We start from the raw sequence: 23888 nt of genomic DNA on the forward strand, positions 1-23888 counted from the left end.
CTAAAACCATTTGTATAATAACAACAAAGTATGACTGTTGAGGCAAATTTTGGTCTAGATACTTGCTCCATTAGACTGCAAGCTTCTTCAGATCAGGAATGTTTTAGTTTTCTTTGTATATCCAGCACTCAATCAAGTATCTGGCACAAGATAGGAAGTGAATAAATATTTGCTGACTCACTGACTAATACCATTGCCCTGGAAAAGGGGAGTATGTGATTCCTCTCAGACTATGCCTTTTTCCTTCCATTTCCATTTCCATTTCCTTCCATATCTTGGGGTGAATCTTATCAGAGCTTTCCCTCTGATATTCTCTTCCTTTTATTCTAAATAGAAAGATAGACATATATAGAACTAGATAAAGAGATGTATATATGAGTATGTGTGTATATATATTCATATAAATGTTTAAGCACAGTAATATATATTTGTACATATTTCTTTGTGTATATATATTCTGCACATGGTATATATACATAGTTATTTGTGTGTTGTCACCTTCATTAAAATGGGAGCTCTTTAGTGGACAATGAATTTTGCCTTTTTTTTTAAATCCTCAGTTTTTAGAACAGTGCCCAGAGTATATTGTAAAAGCTGCTTCTGAGTAGTTGAATGACTGACTGATATTCCCTAATATTTTGAAGTTTGTAAATAGTAGTTATTAATAAAAATCATCACAACAAAATATTATGATACACATTATTAAGTCCCAAGTTAACATTCAAAGACCAAACTAGACAGCGATTTGGATCTCTGACCTTTATACATTCAGTGAATTAGCTGATTATCTATTGGCATCTTCTTCTAATACATTCATCACACCCCAATTCATATATACAATTATGAAACAAATGAAATATATATAATAAATATATTTATGTCAAGGGAATTTTCAAAGGAATGGATTCTATTAAAATTCATGAAGAAAATAAAAGGATGCAAAATAATTTATTTTTTAAACTGCCAACAGGCTAAATAGAAACATGGAATTGAGTGGAGTTGAAGTATATCAGCAATTAAAGCAGTCTTTCAGAGAAAATCATTTGTCAGCAAAGTTACTTCAATAAGTGGATAAATATTGACAAATACTAGACTAGCACAGATTAGCAGAACAAAAACCAGAGAGTTTAAATAACCCAGTGTTGAGGACAAGGAAGCAACAAGTAATAAATGAATTCTCACAAAAAATAAAACATAGAACAAAATAGATTTTTAAGCAAATGTTATCAAACATTTAAAGAAAACTTAATTCTAATAGAATACAAAATTTGGCAAACATAGAAAACCAATGATTTTTTTCAAATTCCTTCTATGGCACAAATATGTTCTTTATATATAAACCAATGAGTTGAAATAGATAAATATAACTTTAATCAATATCATCGAGGCACATTTATGCAAAAGCTTTTGGTAAAATATTAACAAAACTATCTACCTGAATAAGAGGAATTTACATCTAAACCAGTAAAATCTTTTAATTCACCACAAACCAAATAACAATATAGAAATTCAATGAGAACATAAGGTACTTCTGCCTCAACACTATATAAAACATTGGGCAGAAGCCAGTGTCAATAACGAAGAAGAACTATATAGCAAAGTAACTGAGAGGACAGGAAGCTATATCTTGTTAGGTTGAGTGTCACAAGGCAGCAAGAACATGAAATTCCCTTGAATCTGAATGTGGCACTGGTAACTCTATTAAGCAACAACAGGCAATGATTAACTGAGAATCTGATGATGACCAGATCATCATGGTGTACAAGTGCTCAAACTGGGCTGTCTCAAATTCCAGAATTTTGAGATCACTAACACTGCTATAAGATGAGAGAAAGCGTCTTGAATATCTAGTGCTATGAACCTCAAGGATCTAAGAAGGCTTCAAACCAGGAGGTAGAAGTCAATATAATAACTAAAGTGAATGAAGCAAAGCAAAGCATTCTTCCCAAGAGTGGAAGAGGGGGAAGAGCCTGCCTCTGATATGTCATAATTGAAGAACTAAAATTGGAAAGATGAGAAAACAAATGTTAGAATATGTATATATATATATGTATACATATGTATATTAAAGATTAAAAGTAACTCTCCCCTGATAAAGAAGATTAAAATTGTAACCCCTGCCTATTTTTAGATTTAATCCCCAAAACTGTAAACATCCCACTTAATCATTAAGTGGGAGGTCTGTGACCCACGTGTGCAATATTGGGTGACAAATCAGAATTAAACTACCTAACCCTGGGCAGTCTTAAAACAAAGCTTCCACTGTGATTGATAGACATAAAAGTAGGGAGACACAGGAAGTGATGCAAAAGAAGCATCTTTAAAAGGAGCTGTCACTTCCTGTGAGGAACAGTTCTTCATTCTTTGGAAGTGGAGATTGGAGACAATTCTTCATTCTTTGGAGTGGAGGCTGGGCCCGAAATCCTGTTCCTGATGAGGCTGTTCTAAAATCTCTTCCTTTGAACTGACACATGGTGAGTGAAAAGCTGACTCTTAACCTTTGGATTTTCTGAAAAAAACTAACCTCAGGAGCAACTTACCTCTTGAGAGAGACTTTCCCAGGTCCTCACCTTTGCTGAGGCCTAAGAATAACTCTCCCTGTCTGGGTTGAGGCAGGGGCTGGAAGTAAATTACTCAGTGCTTAGGCTATTTGTCTTATCTTATCCTCTCTCTTATTTTCTTACATTACTTTCTATATTTTGTAAACAAACTGTAAATAAATCTCTTTGGAATCAATTAAACTCCTGGTAACCACTCTTAAATAATCCAGTCCACCCCTTTTAAAATTAAAATTAACCCTTTCCCCCCTTAGTAAACATATATATGTGTGTGTGTGTGTGTGTGTGTGTGTGAAAATGACAAAGACTACTTGAATAGCTAGAAGAAATGAAACAAAGGATTAAAAATTAAATAAATTGCTTAAAAAGAGAATTGGAAAGATAAATAGTTTAGAAGTGATAATGACTGATAAACATTACCCAAGAAACGTGAATTTTTTAAAAAGGGTGGGTGCAAATAGGTGGCTCAGTAGATTGAGAGCCAGTACTAGAGATGGGAGGTCCTCGGTTCAAATCTGGCCTCAGACACTTCCTGGCTCTATGACCCTGGCCAAGTCACTTAACCCTCATTGCCTAACCCTTACCACTCTTCTGCCTTGGAACGAATACACAGTATTAGTTCTAAGACAGAAGGTAAGGGTTTAAAAAAAAACAGAAATTAATGTTTCCTAGGTACATCAAGAAATATTAGATGAAAATTAACATATTTTAATAGAAGAATATGTAAGATATTTAACATGAAATAATTCAACTGGAAAGTAAGTAAATGAAATGTAATTTAAGATTTATTGGACTCACTGAAAATAATTTTGGAAAAACTTGGACATCAAATTAAAACAGGTATATTCTCTTAGAGGGTTATGTGAAGGATAATATGAAGAAAGAACAAACCCAATAATTACTTTCTGAAAGAAATTCAAAAGAAAACATCTAAGAAATGTGACAGTCACAATCCATAACTCCTGAAGGAAATAATAAAATTCAAGGAAAACTTTCAGGAAGCATCCAGAAAGAAGTACTACAAGTACCATGGGACAACAGCAAGTATCACATAAAATCTGGAAGCTTCTAAAAAAATTGAAGATCTTGGAATACAATTTTACAAAAGCCAAAAGAGAATAGTTAACAACCAATAATGGTTGTTGGCCTTCAAATGTGAAGAGTGCCAAAATAGCAACACTAGGTTGAGGTAAGTTCACGTTGTGTCTCACTGTGGTTTATCTAACTACTACAAAAGCTAAGAAAGCTGTATCAACCAATTGTGCACAAAAAGTCTTTATCAACATCTGGGATGGAGATGTATTTAATTCTTCACATCTCACCTTTTTTTTAGTTACTACAATTCTGCTTTTCATGTGGAGTAGAGCAGCTTCTTTGATATGAATACACAGTGCTGGGTGGTCCTGTGCCAGTGTCTCCCAATCAAGTCTCAGGTTCTTCAGAGACACCTCAGGAACATCCTAGTATGACTTCTGGCCACTGTATTAAAAATTGTCTTGTGTGAGTTTTTTGAAACCCTCTTTTAGACAAAGTTAAGTTTGGCATTTGAAGTCATGTATGCACCAACTCTGCCTCCACTGCAGTCTTGGCACACCCTAAAAATTAATAATAACTTACTATTTAAAGAGTAGGGAAATAAATTAATATTTAATGAAAGAAGACTTTCAAACACTTCTGGTGAGAAAAAAGCTAAATAGGAAAAATGTAATACAAACACAATAATCCAGAGAAATCTAGAAAGCCAAAATTTATTTGAATAGGAAGGAGTTATGATAATACAATGCTGACAGCATAACGAATGTTAATGTTTTCAAGAAGTATTGAAGAAGCTAATTAAGAAACAAAACAGACTAGACACTATTAAGACACCTTAGGTTGCCTCTTGGGCATCTGGGAATGTTTAAACAAATTGTGCTGAATCAATGCTATGGAATATTATTGTGCTGTAAGTAGTGAGGAAAGAAATGATATCAGGAAATTCTAGGTAATGTGAACTGATGCAGAGAGAAGGAAACAGAACCAAGAGAATAATTTTTATAAGGAAAATATTACAATTATAATAATGAAAGACTTAAGAATTCTGATTATTTCAATGACCAACCATGTTTCTATAATACAGATGATGAAGAATGTTACTTGCTCACCTACCTTCCTCCTGACAGAGGCAAATGATAAAATTTTTTGCATATAGTCAATGTGAGAACTCATTTTCCATGACAATATATATTTATTACAAATGTAATTTTTTCTTCATTATGGGTGGAAAGAAAAAAATAAATTCCTGCTAATTGAAAAGATAATTGAAAAATAAGTGGATGGCAAAGCAGAGGAAATAGCTTCATTAAGACTCAATGCCAATTCCAATTCAATGTGTCTAGTAGTGTTCTCCTATTGAAAACTAGTTAATCCTCAACATTCATGCATTTACCTTTGGGAATTTCAAACATTCATATGATTTTATTAGTAATCTTATTTTTACTTTTCTGTTGGCAACCAAATTTATAACTGTGCAGTAGAGAAAAATAATTTATTTTGCACTCAGTTTCCAAGTTTGAAGGGTAGCTTAGCATAATTGACTATCATTCTAGATACATCAAGATTTCTGATTCCATCTTTTATCAAAGCCTCAGTGTCATATATGAACTCTCCTCTGCTGTGCTCCCATACCCCAAGATACTTAAGGAACTCAAACATAACATAGAACAGACATTGTTGATGAATTATTTCAAGTTGGTCTGTCATTCACAGTCTCCAATGCCATCCACCAGCTGTGAAGGACAATGCTCATAGGTGATGTCCAGACCTCATCAGTCTCAATTTCTTCTGACATTCATGACCTAAATGCCAACATTCTCTCCCTTGGTTTTCAGAAATCAGCCAAGTTATAGGGTTTACATTAATATGCTGCTGTTATTTTTATTGTTAATGTTGTTCATCATTTTTCTTTAATTTTTATTATGCTTTTCTTCTCCAGATGTAATCACAAAAATGTGGGTTTCAAGACTGTGAATTGCCAACACTGTAAAGATAATTTTTAGTGTCTTGTTTTAAATCAAAAATAAATGGTCATCATGGGAAAAATTCCCAAATATGAAAATACCCAAGTGAGCTGGGTTTATGGAGATTTTTAATTAATTCAAATGAAGGAATTAAGGAAAGGGAGAGAGAGAGAATAAGAGAAAAATAGCATGAAAGGCCTAGGCCAAATGGCCTAGGCCTGAGTCTTAAGAGAGACTAGTCAGTCTTTAATCATTCTTTACCACTAAAAAAAGATCCGACATAAATAATTTTGTACAAGTAGGTAATTTCCCCCTATATTTGATCTCTTCAGGATGCAGACCCAGTAGTGATATTGCTGGGTTAAAGAGTATGGCCAATTGCATAGCCCTTTGGACATGATTCTAAATTGGTCTCCCAAATGGTTGCATCGATTCACAGTTCTATCAACAGTGAACTAGTGTCTCAATTTTCCCGCATCACCTCCAACATTAATCATTTTCTTTCTGTTTTGTCATAGTCTCATAGTTTTGAGGTGGTGTCTCAGAGTTATTTTAATTTTAATTTCTTTAATTAAAAGCATCATCCTTCATTTTTGAAAAGGATCAATAACATTATGGCATGATGTCTTGACTCAAGCATAAGTCAGGATTTAAGTGAGACAGAGTTATAGAAAGTCATATTCCTCATTCCCTCTTCCAAGTCACTGAAATCCAGTGACAAGAAAAAAGGGGCAATGGCTTGGGATTCAGTTCATAACTTTGACACCTGCAGTATCTGACCAAGCTCTAATCACTCCATATTGCCTGCCATAGCTATCTTCGTGGCCTTTGTTCCAGTCTACCCATTCCACCAGTAAAAGATAAATGCCAAAGATGTTTATAACAGTATAGTATGTAATACAATGCCATCACACTGCTATATGAAATAGTAAGAAGGTAGGATTCAGTTTAAAAATATTTTAGTTTTAAGAATCATATTTGCTGCACAGATTTTTATGGTTATTGTAGATTTTATGTCTTATGAAAAGTTAATATTATCTGAAAACAATTTTATTGAGACTTTAGCACAAAAGATCACAGAATTCTCAGGATTTACCAACAAAAAGTAATGTTTTGTATGCTACCAATTTTCTTTTGTCTATAGCACTTTATGGGTTATTTCATAGTTACTGTTATGGAAAGTGCATATTATATAAATTAATGTTTTATTAATTATTATTATTAAATGTAATTATATTCAGAAAGATATATTTCCAACAATAGCAAAAGATTACAGTTTTTTAAGGTTGCAGGAACTTGCCTTTTTTACTTTTGTAACATTTCCAAGGAACATTATCCTTACAAAAATTAAGGATTGACTATACCTCCATCTCTCCATGTACATCTCCCTCTATGTATATTCGTATCCCTATCATTATGATTCCAGTGCTCCAAAGGAAACTGTTCTTTATCTCCATATCCATGGTAAATCTCCAAGCACATTAGAATGTGGAAATGACTGCCCATTCCTCCAAGACTATAATTTCAGAGATGCTTATCTAACGATAAGATGACTCCTCTATAGCTTGAAGAAGAATTGACATTTCCCAATAACAGGAAGTAAAATAGATCATTTTGGTTGCATTAAATCAAAAATCATTTGCACAACAGGAAACTGGAAAATTTTACAGCAAATGTCTTTGATAAAGTCCTCATTTCTCAAATATTAAAAAAATAACTGAGACAAATTTGTAAAATTTGTAAAAATAAAAGTCATTCCCCAGTTGCTAACTGGTCAAATAAAATGAACAGGCAGATTTTAGAAATAGAAATCAGTAATCAATTGAAAAATTATCTTAATCATTACTAATTAGAGAAATACAAATGAAAATAGTTCTCATCTACAACTTCTGTCATACCACATCTATCAAATTGATTAACATAACAGAAAGGGAAAATGAGAAATACTAGATGGAATAACAAAATATTGAGGACACTATGTGAAATAACGCAATCATTCTGAAAATAAATTTGGAACTATGTTTAAAGGGCTATAGGACTATGCATACTCTTTGAACTAGCAGTACCTCACTAGATTTGTTTTGCAAAGAGATAGAAAAGCAAAAAGAACCAATTTATATAAAAATATTTGCGGCATCTCTTTTTTTGTGGTGGTGGAAATTTGGAAATCAAGGGGATGCCTGTCAATCAGAGAATAATTCAACAAATTGTAGTATGTGATAGTGATAGGATATTATTAATGCTTTAAGAAATGATTATCAGGAACAAATTGTGGTATATGATTGTGATGCAATATTATTGAATCATAAGAAATAGTGAACAAGATTTCAGCTAGAGCTGGAAAAACCTATTTGAACTGATGCAGAGTCAATGAGCAGAACAAGGAGAAATAATGAAAACAGTAACAGCAATATTGTGAAATGATCAACTGAAAGACTTGGCTACTCTCGTCAATACAATGTTCAGGACAATTCTGAAGGTCTTACGAAAAAGAATGCTATCTACCTCAAGAGAAGGAACCGTGTGAGTGGGAATGCAGATCAAAGCACACAATGTTTCACTTTAGTTTATTTGGGTAATTATTTTGAGATTTGGGTTTTATGAATTCTCTCACAAAAATGAACACTAAATCAAGATACTCTATATGACTTTTGAGTTAGTATGGTATAATAGCTAGTCTTTGGAGTCAATATTCAAAAGTGTAAACTCCTTTTCCCTCCTCCACAATAGGAGAAATTTTAGTTGTAGTTAAGCCTAAAATACAAATTCCAAAACTATCTTCAGTCCTTCTTCAGTCCTATCTAAAGTCCTTTATGTTATACCTAGGAATGAATTAAATATAATTTTCTTTATTTTTTTTTGGGGGGGGGAACCCATACCTGTCTTCCACAAAGATATGCGAATGAATTTAAAATTCAGTAATGCTTACATTTTATTACTATGAAGAAAAAGAAATTTCCTAGCTCAGAAATGTATCCAAGGTTAATAAATTATATCAGTATTAATAATTAATTAAAGTAAAATATTTTGTATTTGAAGTATTTATCCCAAGAACTGTTCATTTGTAAAGTCAGAAAACATAAATATGTCAATCCTTATATGTTTTCATTTAGACCTAGACTTAGTATATTCCTTTCAAAGAATTGTAGGACCAAATTTACTATTCAGGTATAATGTGCTTAATCAACTATTGCAGATCATCATTAACATCTCAATATTTTTAGCCAGTTAAATTAATCTGTTAATCTCATTAAGTCTAAGGAACTTTTCTTGCTTTGAGAAATTTCACTTTATTATCATTAGGTTCCACTTCAACACTATACATTATTCAAGCAACATAATAATTCCATAAAAATATGCTTTGCTAATGAAATTTTTGAACATTCCCTTTAGGGAAGGTTTCATTAAGTCTTTCTGAAAAAAAAAGACAAATAAATAAGAAGAGTAAGAAACAAATCTTTGCATGGGAAACAATCCTTAATTGAATCTCCTTGGTCTGTTGATTTACTGTTGTAACATTTAAAAATTGCATTAAAATATTCCCCTACAAATAAAACCAATGTATTTCATGTATTTTAAGATGCATCAAAGTGAGGGCCATTTTGGTTCCAGTATTCATCTTGGAATGTGAAATACTTGGGTTTAAATTCTAATTTTATATGTATTAGCTATAAGACTAAAACAAGTTACTTTACTTCTCTGAGCCTCAATTTCCTCATGAGAAAAACTGGAATGTTTTCATACTTTACCTCACAAGATTGTTGTGAAGCCAAAATGAAATAATCTCACACACACAGGTGTGTGTTTGTATCTACACATATGCATCTGCACATATACACGCATGTGCACATGTGTGCTTTCACATGTATTTGTGTGTCAACTAAAAGACAACATGGCCTAGTGGATAGATAGTGGAATTTAGGATCACCTGTGTGCCAATACCATCTTTGACATTTACTAGTGATGTGGCCTTAAGCAAACTATTTGATCTTATGTGCCTCGAGTGCTCTCTAGTATTCATCTACTCAATTTGTCATAACTCAGTGACAAACAGCAAAAGAAGTTCCCACACTGGGATTTTCCATTTGATGATGAAATCAGATTTTTTTAATGAACATAAAATTCAATAAATCTAAGTACATTTAACAATGAAAGATTTCCTGGTATCATCTTTGTTTCACTAAATCTGTAACTATATCAGTGATTTTGCCACTCCTGTGAAAAATAGAGAAAACCCTTCTCTTCTTCCTTAAACTAGAACTAGAAGTAAGTTTAACTATTCTATTTTGATATGCAGGATCTGATTAGCTGTCACTGCAGTTGTCATCTGCCCATGTTGTATGTAAATGCTAGGGCCAGTAACCTGTGAAAACAAATCTATGAAAATACAAACACGAGAACAGATTTACTCTGGTAGCATCTTCTACATAATCACTCTACTCTAAGGACTTTCCATCACTCTGGAGCAGCAGGTATCTTCATCCCCTAAAACATCACTAGGATGGTTTTACTATCCAAGAACCATTATTTTTACTCTCCAAGGAGAATCTGATCTGCAACCCCACTAGGAATGCCGATACCACCATCTGCTCCTCTTCGTCATACGTTCTCTTAGCTCTGAGATGTGAGTCGGGAACTACATCCCTAAGCGTATGAAGGTTAAACACCTACAAAATGCACTTCTCCCCCACTTCCAGTCCTTGTACTACAAAACCTCAGCTTACCGTAGACATTTTGTACGGAACAATTTTGTTATGGCGTCTCAGCTTTTAGTTCCAATGCACAACTCCAAAGAAGAGTCACAGGGAAGCCCGAAAACAAAATTATATATTGCTTGACTTGGAGTTAAGATTTGGGTTCACATCCTGCTTTTCAATCTTGCCTAGATGTGTGACAATGATGATGTCACTTCAGTTCTAAAAAACCTTTGTTTCCTCATCTTTTCAATAGGGACTATAATAACTGCCAACCAAGGCTGAAAAACTGAAATGAAATTTGCAAAAATTAATGATATATAATTCTCTGTTGTTTCCTTTCTTCTTCCTACTTTGTTTCCTTTCACTTTCCAGAGCTAGTGTGAAGACAATGAAGTAGTAAAGCACTTGCAACTTATTACTCACAGCATCTCTGAGAGTCTTAGATTGTTACTCTTCCATTTTACAAATGGGGGAACTGAGCATAACAGAGATTCACTGACTTGCTCAGGGTCATATAGCTAGTAAGTATTTTTGTTGGGATTTGAATCTCTTACTTTATCCCTGATGTATTGAAATAAGCAATAGTCAGGCAGTGTGGACATGAAAAAACCTCATCCATTATTACATGCAACTTTTGATTTCCTTTATAGCAGGTCTACAGAGTATAAGAACAGGGTAGGTTGGTTCCAACTTAAATCAGCTCACTTGTTAAAAAACACCACTTAATTATTATTTTATTGATCTATAGATTTGAAAATGTGACAAAGAAAACATTACTAGAGATAGACCTAGGAGATACTGTTGGGTTTCTTTTCAGACCAATAAAATAAAGCAAATATCCCAATAAATAAGTCATAGAAACATTGTGATTTCCCTGTATATGAAATAGTTGTATCAACACTATATTGTAATCTATTAAGTGTGCAATAGCATTATGTCTAAGAAAAATATGCATAACAATTTAAAATGCTTTATTGCTAAAAAATTCTAATCATCATTAGAGCCTTCTTGTTGATCTTTTTGCTGGTGAAGGATCTTGCCGTGATGTTAATAGTCACTGAATGATTAGGGTGGTAGTTGTTGAAGGCTGGAGTGGCTGTGGCAATTTCTTAAAATAAGAAAACAATAAAGCTTGTCACATCAATTGACTCTTCCTTTCAGGAAAGATATCTTTGGTTGCATGAGGTGCTACTTGATAGCATATTACCCTCAGTAGAACTTCTTTCGAAATTGGAATCAATCATCCCAGCCTAGTTACAGCTCTATCAACTAAGTTTATGAACTATTCTTCTATATTATTGTGTCTCAGGGAATTAAAAATCCTGAGGAGAACAAGAATGATGGGGGAATAACTGAATAATAGAGTAGTCAGAACACATATAACAATAGTCAATTAACTTTGCTCTTTTACATTGGTATAGGTCAGAGTACCCCAAAACATTACAATAATAATATCAAAGATAGTTATTCACAGACCAACATACCAAATATAATAATAATGAGAAGTTTGAAATATTATGAGATTTTCTAAAATGTGACATAGAGACATGATGTGAGCACATACTGTTGGAAAAATGGCACCAACAGACTTACTTGACATAGAGTTGCCACAAATCTTCAATTTGTAAATTAAAAAAAAAAAGGAAAGTGCAGTACCTGCAAAACTCAATAAAGGGAAATAAGGAAAAAGAGGTAATACACAACCTAAAAATGTGTTATGAATATTTTTCAGAGAGTTTGCTCTTAAACATTTTCTCAGAATCCCTTCATGCCACACAATGCTTCATCTAATAAAGTCAAATGGAATATAAGCATGACAAGTCTAAAATTCATATAAACATTACCATCCTCCTCAATAATTTTGGTAATTCAGGCCAATGAAGAGTTTCATGTTCAAATAATTTGGGGCCTAGTTTAATCTAATCCCCAAAGATATTAATTTAGACATGATATACAAATATGAGAAATGAAGGGCATAACAATTTTTTAGAAAATCATGGCATAGTAGATTTTTTTTAGAAGACTAGTAAGGACTAGGCAATGAGAGTTAAGTGACTTGCCCAGTCTCATCATGTAGTTAGGAAGTACCTGAAAGCAGATTTAATCCCAGAACCTCCCATCTCTAGGGTTGGTGCTCATTCCACTGAGCCACTTACCTCTCCCCATTCCCATAATAGATACTTTCTAACTAATAATTACTAAAAAATAATAATTTAAAAGAAAAGTTGGAAAATGGGCTCTTGTCTGGGGACTACTAGTGCAATACATATGGGGTAATGCCAATTCTATATAGGGGCTTCATACTTCTCATAAGAAAATGTGAAAACCTACTTACTCTCTAATCTGACTTACTCCAACTCCAAATGTAGCTTTCCAGAAAATAATCACTTCCATTAAAGTTACACATTCAAATACTCTTAGGATCCTAAAGGGAACACCACTGAAGAGGTATATATTCCCCCTACTCCATAATCTAGTGTTTTACTCCCCCCCTCATTTACTTTAATTTCTATAAGCAGCCACTCACAATAATTCAATTTTAATCCTTAAATATTACCATTTGTGTAATAGTAAGGTCAAAGTATACTACAAATACTCATAGGAAAGTACACAAATAATATAAAAAATATATAATTAAAATAAGTCACATTCTGCCTTACAGTATTTAAGAGGAAGAATAGGTACACATGGATAGGAAGTTGTCAGGTCAGTAAATGAAAAGAATAAAAATCCATATGTTTGAGGTCACAACTCGGGTCCATTTAGGAGCTTCAAAATCACATGAAACCACTTCTTTCCTAAAAGACTTTTTTTGATGATCTTGACCACTCCACTCTTATAAATGCAAATGTAACATTTATAAGCTCTTGAACCTTAAAATCACCTTAAAATGGAGTTTAAAATGTATTTTCCTCTTAATATAATAATTAATTAATTCAATAGCTGGTCACTTTAAACCAGGAAAATATAAAACTTAGCAGATTGACTATGTTAAGGGTAACAGTTGGGGTCCAGCTAGTTATTCCCTCACCAAGTTGTTTAATCAGAATATAACTCACAACAAAAAACATAGTTGACTTTCTAGGCAAGGTGAATTAGTCTTGCCATTTCATCTCATACAGAAAGACAACAAAACCTGTCTTTCCTCTTTTGTCTTTTCCTTCTGAAACTAGAAGAGAAAGAAAGGGATCATAAATGCATTAAACAATATTTACTCCTTTAATTTCTTGATAGTACTGACATATAATAAGTGGAACTACAATCTTTATTTGAACAGTAACTTTTTAAGTCAATCAAATTCATACTAGTAGGAAGAGTCTGAGATCAGATTTGATCCTAGGACCTCTCATCTCTAGAGCTGGCTCTCAATCCACTGAACTACCTAGCTGCACCCCTCCCCCCAGTAGATGCTTTATAATTTATAATATTACACAAAAAAGAAAGGTGGGAAGATGGGCATCTAATATACCTAAAAAAATATTTCTTCATTAAACTACAGTTGTTTTCCTTATCTTTTAAGATACCAAAATTGTTACCTGTAACAGATAGATCTTTTTAACAGTTGTTTTATTTTTTTTAGTTTAAGTTTAATTTTTTAAACAAATAACAAAAGTTTTTTGTTGCTTTTTTAAATACTGAATGGCTCCATTTGTGAATGGCCTTAGAGGGATAGTCATAGAAGTCCATATCGGGAAATGGAAGAAATGGCAACTTTCAAGAAAGTCAGAGATATATAAATAAGAACTATTTTGTTGATAATTTATCATAGCTCTCAAAAATGTTTTAAATAAAGGAGAGGGGAATGTGTTCTTATCTTTAAAATATGTAAGGAAAATATAATGGCAAGGCTATGGATGCATTGCAGATACTTATGTCTATATGCTGAATATTTGCTAGCTCATTTTTGCCCAACTTTCTGAGGAACAGGGAAGAAAATGTGGATAAAGGGGCAGGATATATTTACCTCAATTTCATTTCAAAGCAATAGACATTTATAAATTTTAAGTAAAATTATTCAGTAATAATTACCATTACCATTAATTTTTTTCTACTTACCCTTGATTATTCCTGCTTCCATTTGAAATTAGTTAAGCCAGATAATTCTATCTTCATAAGTGAAGCTTTCTACTAGAAAGATGACAAACCACACCACAATCACCATGAAAATGGCGGAAAGTACAAAGAAATTAAGACTGACTATGTAAATAATTATTTCCCCCCTTCTCATATCCTGATGTGTATATTTTGCTATTTTCAGGAATTACGTTAATTTGTCTGTCATTTATTTTCATTCAAACCAGGATTAATGTGGTTCCCATAGGTGAGGAATATCATTAAGTTCTCCTCTATCTGCCAAGTCTCACTTTTTAAGAAATTGACTTCCATTAGCAAGTTCTTTAAAAACACATAATTACTTTTTTGACCTCACAAGGGGTGGCATAACCAACACTTTGGTCGTTAGTAAAAATCTGGTTGGTGGAAAAATTAAAGGTGAAGAAAAGATGAGTTAAAAATATCTTCCTGGTCACTGGGCCAATATGTAGATTGCCATCAATGTCTTCAACAACCTTTGGAGATGTTCATAGAACATGAATTTTCAATAGCCCAAAAATCAATGATAGGTGATATCTAATAAGAATTCTGACAGACCAAGATCTCTAGTGACTTCTTAGTTGGATTCTGTGATATTCATTTACTGTGTAAATAAAGTTCTTGATCTAGTTTTTTTAAAATACCAAGTTATTTGAAATGCCATCCAGCTTGTAAGAAATAAACCTGGTATATATTATTTATCAATTGCAGAGAATCGGGATGTTTATTATTCTGTGTGCTTGTTGGAGGGATGGGAAGCAAGAGTTTCTTACTCTATTAGATAGAACACTTCTGTCCAAACCATCTAGAAGTTCTGTGGATCTAAACGAGTGAAATAAACTGCTGTCACATTTTTCCCCTTGAAACGAAAACACATTGCTCAGGTTTTACATTTATGGCTGAACTTGAGTTGTGATCAGAGAATACTGTCAAATCAATAGAATAATAGTAGGCAAAGGAGAAAAAAATCACAATTTTCTTCATATAGCTTGAAGCTTATATAGCTAAGACCCCAGGAAGTCATTTATTTACATATATGTATATATATATATATATATATAATAGGGAAAGTTAGATGGGGAAAGTGAGAGACAAAGATGAGGGTGCAAAAGAAAAATTGTATATATTTGATAGCCCAGTTAGCAGATGCTATGAGATATATGACCTCTTTACAGCATTCTCTTACTACTACTATATACAAAAAGTATTTCTTACACAAAGGTATCTCTTAAAATGAAGTAGATAAAAATATATAGTTTGTAAGAGTGTTATAATAAAGGCAAAAGGCATCATTTATGTTCTCCTAAGCTTAAAATCTTGTAGGTAAGATACATCTGTCTACTTTGCTTTGATCAATATGTGGCTGTAGTACCAGGGCAACGTCTGCATACTACACTTTGGTACACATATTAACAAATGGAAATATGTGCTGAGGAGTGTTACTAGTATTTAGAAAACTGAAGATGATATTTAAAAGGAATTAATTGAAAAATTTGAGATTCAAATATACCCAATAACAGTTCCCAAATATTTTATTTCCTGACACAGAGAGGTAGATTAATACTATTTAGAGAAACAGCTCATAGTTTAGTTTGACTGACACACAGTATATATGAAAAGGAATTATCTGCAATGAAGCTGGAATTATAATTGTGAGGTAGCTTGCAGAAAGCCTTGAATGCTAGACTGGGGATTTATATTTGACAAAATAACCCCTCAGATTCCCTCCATCTCTCTGGTTTTGTGATATTTGTGCACATTAATTAATTCTGTCATATTTTAAGATTTTATTTCACTTAGATAAATTATACATTGCACAAACTGATCCACAGTGACACAAAGAGATACATATCTTTGCTTGGTTTACTATATCTTTTTGTGGAAAGGTAAACTGAATCAATCTCCAATCTTTCTGCCACTGGGGTGGAACAAACAGCTGTTGGAAGGTTAGAGTGAAATTGATGGACAGTAATGACAGTTGGTGGGAGGAGGGGTGTCTTGGAGAGTGACAGTTGCTCTAGAAGGATTCGCTCTCTTTCCTGGCCCTTGGACTGGAAAAAAGAGCTCTCTCCCTGTCTCTGGATAGAAGTACTTCTATTTTCCCAGCTGTGTGCTCTACCTAGATTCCTGTGATCCTATCATTGAACAAAAGGATTTAAGAGAAGCAGTTTGAACTGTAAGGCCAGTCTTGAGGGGCATCAGCCTTAACTGACAAGCCTAACCAGCTCTGAAAGTCAGAACCTTTTCTTCCTCTTTCTGTCTACTGCTAAAGACTTTGAACTTAAGAAAACTGGCACAGATTAGCATAGACAGGAATAAAAGAAACCCTCCACCAGCCTGTGAGGCCTGACCCCAGCTTCAAAGCTGAGAGAGACTCAAACCCAATCTAGGGAAATCTGGATTCTGTCTTCCCTGATATCTTCCCAATCCAAATTAGTTATTAAATTCATCTTGAGTTAAATAACCTTCAGTCAGATAAGAGGACCACCATTTCAGGGGGACATAGAGGCAGATGAACGTAAGGAAAGCCATTCAACCATAAATGGTCCTTATTGGATCCCTGCTGGGTGACCTTGGTCTGGGGGAAGGCTTGTCCCTCAGGAGGGTCCATGCTTACCTGCTCTAGGGTACCTTCAACATCAATCAATAGAGAAGACATCCCCTCAGGCTATCATAGTCAGCCCATTTCTTGGGAACCCAATTTTTCAAAGAGAGCCTCTCAGCAGGGGATATCTCTTCCCTTTCACATCACCAGCAGCCATATTCCCTCTATCCCTTCAACTCTTCTATTCCCTGTTACAAAACCTTCCTTCTCTCCTGTACCTTTTCAATCTTCTATAATTCCTTTAACTATTACAATTTTCGTGTTGGGATAAGGATTTTTGAGTATGACTACAGATATATGGAATTAATGAAAAGAGGGTTCTAAGTAGAGTCCAAAAATTAAGGCCATTTGTTTCTTTAACTCCTTCCTTCATTATTGATTCACAATAACACTGGATGTTAAGAAACAAATATAGATATCAGAGATTATCTAATATACTAGTGCATTTAAACTCATGGCATTGTTTTGTATTCACTTATATAGTTTCTAATTGGTTCCCCTGGTGGACTGTGAGCCTCTTGAGAGCAAATAATATTTCATTTTTGTCTTTGTATGACCAGCATCTAATACAATGCCTACAATGGAATAAGTATTTAATAAATGCTTGTTGACTGACTTACTAAGTCATATATATATATATATACATATACATTTGTATATGTGTATGTATATATATATATATATATACACATATAAAGAGTGACATCTAATCAATACACAGTATTGATTCCAAGATGGAAGATAAAGGCTTAAAAAAAAGTCCATGGGGTCAAGAACAGTTGGAAATAAGTGAGCAACTGAACAAAACAGAAGGCAAGAAACCAAGATTATATAATCACAGAATTAGAGCTAGAAGGGATCTTAATAAAAATCAAGTATAGTCCCTTAATCTCACAGATGAGGAAAGCAATGTTCAATAGTCAATAAACATTTATTAACTGCTTACTATGTGCCATGAGTTGTGCTAAGACCTGGGGATACAAATATGGAAAAAGAAAGATGAAATAAGAAAAAGCCTTCCTGTAGGCTCAGGGGGGCTAAATGACTTTTCCAAGGTCACACAGTAAGTAAATGACTAAGTCAGGATATAAATTTTGGTCTTTCTGACTCTAAGACCATTATTCCTCTTGCTGTGCCACCTGGAGTAGATTCATTAGTGAATTATGTGGTTTGGCTATAGCTTAAAATGAACAAAGAAATACTCTACTGAGAGTTTATTGAAACTTGACAGCAAAGAGCCTTAAAGGCCATTTTAAAGAGTTTGTATTTGATTTGATCCATGGGGAGACACTGAAATTGTCTGAACAGGGAGGTAACTGATTTAATTTGCTATTGTGTAAAAAGAAAATCTGAAGTAAGAAGGGCTAAAAAAAAAAGGCAACTAGTTAGGAGGGTTTTAGGTAACCCATATGAAAGGTAAGAGAGACCTTAAGTGAGATTTTAGAAAGCTTCTAATCTGATCTTTAGCTGATTGGCTTGGCAAAAATGAAAGTAAGGAATATTTAGGAGCGAAATTTATGTTAGGTAAATGCCTGACTTAGAATGATTTTCTCTTAATAACAAGTATCAGTCATGCTTGAGTGGCCACTTTCCTTTGAATAACAAATACTGATTCAGATGAGGTTGTTTTTAATATTTAGTGACTCAGTTCTCACTAAAACCAAACAGATATACAAAAGGATTCTACTTATAAAAGAGGAGTTTTGTTTGTTTTTGCTTTTGTTTTTCCACTTAGTTTAGAGGAATATCAGGCTTGGCTAAAAAGAGACGCAGATCCTTATACCAGTTCAGTTGTAAATGAAATGAGTGAATTTGACCAAGTTACTTCACTTTTAAGAATTTTGCTTTCCTCTTCTCCAAAATGATGGAGTTGGACTAAGTTATCTCTAAAGACCTCACTGGCTCTGTCTTCTATGGAATTATGTTCTTTATGGAATTATTCAATTGTCACCCCTATAACACTTAGAGTACCTAACCAATAAATCAATCTCAGTAACAGGCTTCAGTATAAGTAGGAAAAATCGTTGAAATTAGAATTATGTTGCAAAGTAATTATATTTGGATAAGATAAGCAATCTTGAATCATTTATAAACTATTAAGCTAGTTTAAAAGCAGACACACTGATAAGCAAACATGACATTCTATTAAGACTCCAAAGCAGGAACCATTTGGGGGAGAGAGGTGAAGGAGAGACCATGGCTTTGCACTTGGCCTAGGTGTCGTCCTCTCATACTCTTCTTTTGTCCAGAGGAGGACCTTATTAAGAGCTACAAAAGGAATAGGAGTTGTTAAATTTCTCATCTTTAAATCAGTGTTTTAGTAACATTCCTAGATTAGTTGATCTCTAATGAGAGCCAAGAAAAGATTTATTTTTTAGAGGTTTGTTATCTTCAAGGGAAGATTTGATGTAGATTCACAGCTCCACAAGGAGGCCAACAAAGAAATCACAACATAGCTCAGATAATTTTTTTGATTATCTCACAAATGGGAAAAAAGGACTTTGCACCATCAGAATTTATGATTTCTCCTTTTTTATATGTGTTCTCTAAGTTTGAGCCCACCCTTCCTGGATATTTTATGTTCTTGTGGGAGACTTTTGAGGGATATGTTTGCAACAATTGTTCTTGCTACACAGTACCTCCTTTTAAAATGCTCCTTTCTAAAATCTACTTAATGTTGGCTGACTAAAATAAGACTCAACTGAGAATTATGGAAGGAAGCATACTGATGGAGGTCTGAACTGTATCATCCCTTTTTAGGGGCACAATTACAATTCTGAGTCTTTTTCCAGAACCAGAGATCCATCTTTAATAGTGGAAATTAGGAGAAGTAGCTTCAGAGGTATGGCTTACATACTCTAATGTGACTGTAATAATTTTGTAAAATATCTTTGGAGATCTGGTCACAAAATTAATTCTTTTACATATTGACAAAATAACTATCTCTTTGATCAGGACCATGAAGGTTTTGTGAATTAAAGAGTTCATGAAAAGAAAACTTCATTATTTTAACCTCAAAGCTTTTTAGAAATAAACCTAAAGTACTTCTCTGAGCTTTTTCCATTCCTCCTTTGAATATGTTTTTCTAAAATAACATAGAAAAATAAAGCAGTTCAGTTTGTCTCTTATGATCCTATCCATGCAAATATCTTTGCTTAATCATGCATTAAATCTTTTTTAGTTAATCACTCAGCATGAAATCATGTTGGAAATAGGAGTGCCTGGGAAACCTGTCTAAAGGACTGTCTGTCTGCCAGTCAACGTGACTGTCTATCTAAAGATACATAAGTATGCAACTCTATTTACCTACATGGACGTACCATAAGAGACGAAATTTGTATAAAGCATTTGATAACCATTATCTCATTTCATCATTGTGTCATGGAAACGAGCTTAGAACTTAGAAGGTCTGGATTTTAAAACTGCTTTGTTCCTTACTGGACCTTCAGCAATTAATTTAGCCCTTTGAGGGTGAATCTTCTAGCAAAATGAGAGGGTTGCATCTGGTGGTCTTCCAATTCCCTCCAAACTCTAAATATATGGTCCAGTAGACTCTAAGGTCTACTGACCAAACTATCATCTGCAAGGATCTATACACATTTACATATACATATCATATAAATGAGCATTTACTTGTCATTTGTTGGTTATCATTTAAGAAATTAGTATAGGGAGACTTTTTTAAAGCTAAACGCTCATATATCTGCTTTCATTATATTACATTTTTAACATCTCAAGAGTGTTAAAACAAGTAACCATAGAAACAAGTGTGTAAATACAAACATATCTTTTTTTTGTTTTTTTCTCCAGCATAAAAGGAATTTACAGTATACAAATGTCTTCCAATAAAGACAGTAGTACACATGCTAAGTGAAGAAACTCACACAGAAACCTCAAGCTGAACAACATTTATTAATTTACTTATCTGACTCACTGATACCTCATTTACTAACTTATTTACATTTCTCCCCATGTTTGTTCTTTTGTATCCCAGGTACTACAATATCCAGCAATAATAGGTATTTAATAAAATCTAGCTAACTTGAATCCAGATATGAAAGATCAAGGCTTTGGTCAAATTTGCTTCTTAAAAGAAACCTTTGAAAATCATGGGGACTTCCCAGTTTGAAACATAAGAAAGGAAACATCTTTTGGTTTTTAAGATCCACTAATAAAGTTTCATATACCTCCAGTTACCACACAAAAAGAAATATACTATGAATATAACTGTCTTCAAGGAAAGACAATCCAGACACCAGTACACTACTTGTATCCAAGCTCAATACATTACTTGTTTCTTTTATTTCCTCAATAAACAGGGGGGAAATCAATTGAAGGGGGAAAATGACACACATACCAAAAAAATACATTACATTTAAACGCATACTTTCTCTTATACAATACAATAAAGAAAAAGCCCTCAGTATTCTGCTTTTATCCCAGATTGCTGCAGCATTCTTTTTCACTAAAGGCCTAATAAACCAAAAATAAAATAATAGTTTCTCTTTGAAATGTATTTAGTGGGTTTTAATTTTTATCTTCACATATTTATCCACATTTCTTTTGGATATCAACTTCTCCATGACATCAACCAAATTGTGCCTTCCTTTTTCTGCCCCATTTTATTTTACCTGGATTTCCATCATGAATAGAGAATATATAAAGTAGAGAAGAAGAGGAAAGAAGAGGCAGTATAGAATTGGCCCTAACCTTTTGGGGACATCTATGGTATAGTTAAATGCCTTTGAAATAGAAACTGGAATCAATATATCTGCTCTCTACCTCCCATATTCCCCTACCCTAAAAACAGTCTGACAGACATAAAAGACACAAATACACACACATATTTTTAAGAGAAGGATAAAGGGCTTAGATTAAGAAAATTACTAGTCCTACTTGCCTCAGCTACTTATTATTTTTTAAAGTACTGATATGTGTAAATTATCTTGATAATTTTCTTGATATGCTCAAGTTGCCCTACTGTGTTTAATGAAGATGTGTAAGATCAATTCTATTTACCCAGGAGAGAGTGATTTGAAGAAACTGATTGTCTTTTGGACTCAGAGTAACAAGAAGAGACTTTCTTTGAAAGTAACAGCCTGACTGAGGTAACCATGGAAATCAGTCCTCTGGAATACCATGGTTGGACAGCCACTGGCTCATTCCATCTCAATCCTTGTAGTCTCATAGATGAGATAACCAAAATCATTGTGCTTTGCCTAGTCCCAGACTTGGTATCTCTCGTCCCAAACTCTCTGTCTTCCTCTTTATCCCTTGGTCTCATCAAAGGGACTCCTGATCCATAAATTCAGTGAGTCATTGAACCGCTGAAACTTTGAGACAGAATCACTTCATACACTTATCTTGCTGTCTAGGGCTAAAAATGCATACCAGAGACATCTTTCTTCCCCTTGTCCCTGGGACTTTGTCCCCCTGTTCCTAGAAACTCTCCTCTGATCATGCCACCCCAGATCCCTCCTTGGATCAGCCCCTTCTAGCCTCTTTTCCCTCAGCCTTTCATGAAGAATTGAAAAATTGCTACCAGCTGACTATATATATCATGCTTTTTGGTACTAGACCAACTTGCATCCTTGCTTAATAAAAATTGTCTTAATCCTATAGATATTTGATATCTCTTGTTTTTCTTTCCTATTCAGGATCAGAAGTCTCCAGCAAGGTCTGGGCTTGTCACCATGTCCTGAGGTACAACTTCCCTTTGGGGGAAGAGAAATCTAAGTGACATAGAGTCCTGGCTCAGTTTACTGATGCATCTCTTTATAACAACACTTATCAAAAATAACCAAATAATCTGCCATAAATCTCATTAACCAAAAACTAGCTAATAATATAGTTATGACTCAGTGAAGTAAATTGGCACTCTTGCTACTTAATTCAACCAAATATTCCAGGTTATTCCACTCTCAAAAGCTGATCTTTGCTATTATTGGTATTAGATTTTTAAAAGCCATCCACTAGTAATCTGAAAACTTCTTACACCAAGAGGAAATCTGAGATTTCTGATGCTGAGAGATATTTATGGAAAGTATTGCATGCTTACCACCTCAACTTCCAACCCTATTGAAGGTATCCTGCTGTCTGACTAATATGATTCACATGAAATTTGTTTATAAGGCATAAAGGAGTTATGAATACTTCTAGATTCTACTTCCCCTCCAATAGCTTTTACACCAATAGCTAATATTTATTTATGTGTGCATATATTATGTGCACACTTATGTAAATAAATATATGTGTGTGTATATATTTGTTTATAGACTTGCAAGTTTTTTACATATGTTCATTTATTTGATTCTCATAAAGCCCTGGAAAATGAATGCTATTATTATCTCCATTTTACAAATGAGAAAATAGGAAAAACAGAGAAGTTAAGCAATTTGCCCAGGACCACACACCTAGGAAGTGTCTGAGGCAGTATTCAAACTTATCCCTTTCTGACTCCAAATCCAAGGTTCTATCCACTGTGCCACTTGGCTTCTTGGGAAGGCTAGGAAGGGAATTTTCTTATAAATGATCCGGGAGGCTTTCTGAATAAAGTCAACTTCAAAAACAAGAGCTATTGGTTTTAAGATATGGTGCATCGTTCCTGTGATTCTGGAGAAGAAATGGGGATTTGGACACCATAAATCATTAAGTGATAAAAATGACAAGGAATATGCAACAATAAGAGCAATGTAGGATGAAGAAGAGAAACTTGAACTAGGAGGAATGACCAATGTGGATTCCATATGTAAGTAGGTGCTATAGAAAATATGACAATATAAAAATAGTCAAAGAAGGCAGGGAGGGGAACACTGACAAATTAACCATTAACATCATTCCTGTTTCACCCTTGCTTCAAAATTCTACTCTGATAAGAAGACATTCCAGTTCTTTGGTGAACCCCTTGCTTCTCGAAATTATTGATTTTTTCTCTCTA

At 33.8% G+C, this 23888-nt stretch overlaps 1 long non-coding RNA gene across 1 annotated transcript in view; it reads right to left on the reverse strand.

Moving 5' to 3' along the window:
• LOC103100145 (uncharacterized) overlaps positions 1 to 23888 on the reverse strand; it is a 41298-nt gene that overhangs the window by 785 nt on the left and 16625 nt on the right. Inside the window, exon 3 of the long non-coding RNA XR_473268.3 lies at positions 14311 to 14382. This is a non-coding gene — a long non-coding RNA (uncharacterized LOC103100145). The remainder of the gene's footprint in view (positions 1 to 14310; positions 14383 to 23888) is intronic.

This window comes from Monodelphis domestica, chromosome 5, assembly GCF_027887165.1.
Source record: "Monodelphis domestica isolate mMonDom1 chromosome 5, mMonDom1.pri, whole genome shotgun sequence".
NCBI lineage: Eukaryota > Metazoa > Chordata > Mammalia > Didelphimorphia > Didelphidae > Monodelphis > Monodelphis domestica.